The sequence below is a fragment of the Vombatus ursinus genome, unplaced genomic scaffold (genome assembly GCF_900497805.2).
Source record: "Vombatus ursinus unplaced genomic scaffold, bare-nosed wombat genome assembly UNPS02014477.1, whole genome shotgun sequence".
Lineage (NCBI taxonomy): Eukaryota > Metazoa > Chordata > Mammalia > Diprotodontia > Vombatidae > Vombatus > Vombatus ursinus.
In genome coordinates, this window is record NW_020954255.1 from 5589 (window position 1) to 8974 (window position 3386).

The following is a 3386-nucleotide window of genomic DNA, read 5'->3' on the forward strand; positions in this document are numbered from 1 at the left end:
TTAGTTAAGGGGCTAACATTTTATTTTTCTCCCTAGGCAAGTAAGAGAGAGATTGAAGAGCCAAGTTACTCAAATGGGGGAGCAAGTCCCGGGTTTCAGGCCAGGCCTGGCGATTTTACAGGTATTATGATGTCTCCATTAAAATAATTTGACCCATAGGAAATAAGCAGTGTTCATTTTAAATACTCTACAAAATTGTAATATTACCTCACCACACACTATGCATACTTTCAGCTTCCACATACATTATCTTACTCCTTGTGAAGTCTTTGCTAGGAATGGATGTTGTGTAACATAATTTTCTTCCTTCCCATTAGCTTGCCACTGTTGCTTTTTGTTGCAAATTATTTCCTATTAGAAAGGTTGGAGTTGCTGACAAAGAAAGACAATCTGAAGGCCTGTGGTTATATTCCCAGCACATATTTTCTGCTGTGATTTTTGTTTTTGTTTTTTTGTTTTTTATTTTTTCACAACTTGCCGAGTGAGAATCAAAGGTATGTTATAGAACTGTGCTAAGAACACCCAGGAATTGGTTATTTCTTGGTTTATCTGGGAGAGTTGTTAAAGAGAGAAAGCATGTCATGAGTAAATCCAGGTTTCTATAACAGCAATACTCTGCTTAAAGGCATCTCTCTGACCCTTCTGTACCCTCCTGGTCTGGAGAAGTTAACCTCCAGTGTTTTCATTAAGCAAAAAACATTGTTTCTGCTTGGCTGCTTTGCAGGTATTTATCAGGAAATGTATCTGTAATGGATTTACCTCAGGTTTTTCTCTCCTAACACAGAGGATAGTGGTTTGTAATATAGATTGTTAGACAAGGAATTGGGGAAATAAGGTTAATTAGCTCTTTTAATAATACTTACTCTTGCTTTGTATGTATTTCTTGAATGGCCTGTTTGTGTTTCCCAGGCAGGTAAGTGAGAAAACAGCTGCTTGCTAGTAGTGGTGAGTCTGAATGAACAGTTGACCTACAATAAGACTGAAATGTGAGGTATTTATAGTAATTCAGGGATATTTGATTCATTTACAATCAATGATATCAAATTTGGATTTTATATGCATTATTCAGGAGTAAGATGGCTGTAAAAACAAGCAGCTTTGCAGAACTTCACCCCAGGTATTCTGGCTACAAATTCAATGTTGTTTTTTGTTCTATTACACCACTACTTTATTACATGAGAATAGTAGCAACTAAGGAGGCTGTACCAAAGAGGGTTAATCTAATAGGTCAACCCTGAAATGTAAAGCCCTTCTATTTTTGCTGTTTTTATTTGCAGGATTTAGTATTTAATAATGTAAAATGAAAAAGTCTATGAAAGCAGACTAGAGAGAAAAAAGATCTATATTGAGTCATTTTTTTGCCCACAAGAATAAAATACACAATGACAGTGATAATGCCCATTTTTAGAGTAGCATGTCTTTCCTTAGAATCTGAATAAGGGAGCCAGATTTCCACAGAAATTGTCTTAGGCATATTGATTGTGTGTATTTCAGTCAGATTGTATTCGTTGTCTTTTCCTATAAAAACCAACACAATCCAATCACAGAACTCCCATGACCCCCTTCTTAATATTTGTTGTACATTATACAGGCAGTTGCTCAGGTTCTTTACTGATGACTCATGGAACATGAATTTTAAAATAGCAGTTCTTTTTTATAGCTGGGCCTGGGATTCCATTGGTATAGGGAACTCCTGGTGAGGAATTCCCTATACCAATACAGGTTAGAGTTTCCTGGAATGCTGAGATTTGGTCTTACACATTAGGTAGTGGTTCATTTTTGTGATAGCAAAAAAACTAGAAATAAAATGAGTTCACATAAAATGGAGAATGGCTGAGTAAATTGTGGTATAGGTGAATGTCAGTTGGTCAACAAGCATTTATTAATAAATGCTGCTATGTTCCAGGCATTATGCTAAGTGTTGGGGATACCAAAAAAGAAAAGGAGAGGGAAGAAAAACATGGTTCCTGCCTTAAAAGAGCTTACATTTTAATGGAGAAAATATGCAAAAAATTTTTGCATACAAGATACGTATAATGTAAATGAAAGTTAATTTCTTGAGGAGGAAAGCATTAGCAATGGGGAGGACGAGGAAAGGCTTCCTGTGAAATCCAGTGAGGAAAGAGAGAAATCCAGGCATGGGAGATTGCCTGTGAAAAGGTGAGGAGTCTGGAGATGACCTGTTGTTTTTGAGGAAGAGAAAGAAGACCAGAGTAGCTCAGTCGTACAGTGCATAGAGGAGAGTGTGCTGGAACACTTTTGTCCCTGTGAAAAAGGATGAATATGAGGGATTCAGAGAAACACAGGAAAATTTCTTTGAACAGGTGCAGAACCAGGCAAACCAGTAGTAGAAATGAATCCCTGGGAGCCACATATTGACTTAGAAAACCACAAATTAACATTATCTTTGTTGAATATTCTCTGATTACATTTTATTCTGCTTCCTGCTGAAGTTTTGCAGGCAAGGAGTTTGACATCTCTGGTATACACAATGACAACTATAATTAATGTAAATTTAAAAAAAACTAAAGCAGATGAACTCAGATAAGTTGCAGTGCAAATCTTTGCATTTAGATTATTGAAATCATTGTATATATTATTTCCCTGGTTTTGCTTACTTCATGTATAAGTCTTCCTGTGTAAAATCGATTTTATATTACAAAATACTAAAGAAATTGTTTCACTCTCTGCAAATGTTTATTGCCAACAAGAGCTGCACAGTTCTTTGTCTTAGGAACAAGTTTGAGTTTAATAGATCTTTTAAGACTGCTCTAGAAGCAGTGCAAGCAATCCTTCTAGTTTCCTCAGCCCTGAAGGGAGGAGGGAATGTTAGATCCCTGGTTTTTTTTGTTCCTTGTTATCTTTGTTTACTCAGATTTTAGATGATAGCACAGGACTATAAGCTATATCTAATTAATGATTTCCAAAGGTTATGTATTTCTATGTTAAAGTCTCCTAGATACATTAGGTACATTCCTCAAAGTTAGCTGTAATAAGGTTCATTTCTATTAAAAAAAAAAAAAGCTACTTTATCTAACTAAAATTTAATGGCTTTCCTATGTATTATACCTCATTAAGTATTTTGTGTTTGCTTGTTCTAGGTTGGAGATAGAGCTGATTCAAATCTTTATATAAGTATGAAGCTAAAAGCTGCTGAGGAGGTAAAATCTACTGTGGTACTGCTAGCTAGCACAGTAATCCCATCACCACTTCTCTCCCTTCTCCGCCAATTAAAATTATCATGCCTTTATCCTAATTTGACTTGTATTGCAAATTATAAATACGTGGCTTCTAACTAGAGCCTCTGTCTTTTATCTACTTGCTTTTCTTCTTAAACAGAAAGCTAGCATGGAAAAATTAAAGGAACACAATAAATCTGAAATATT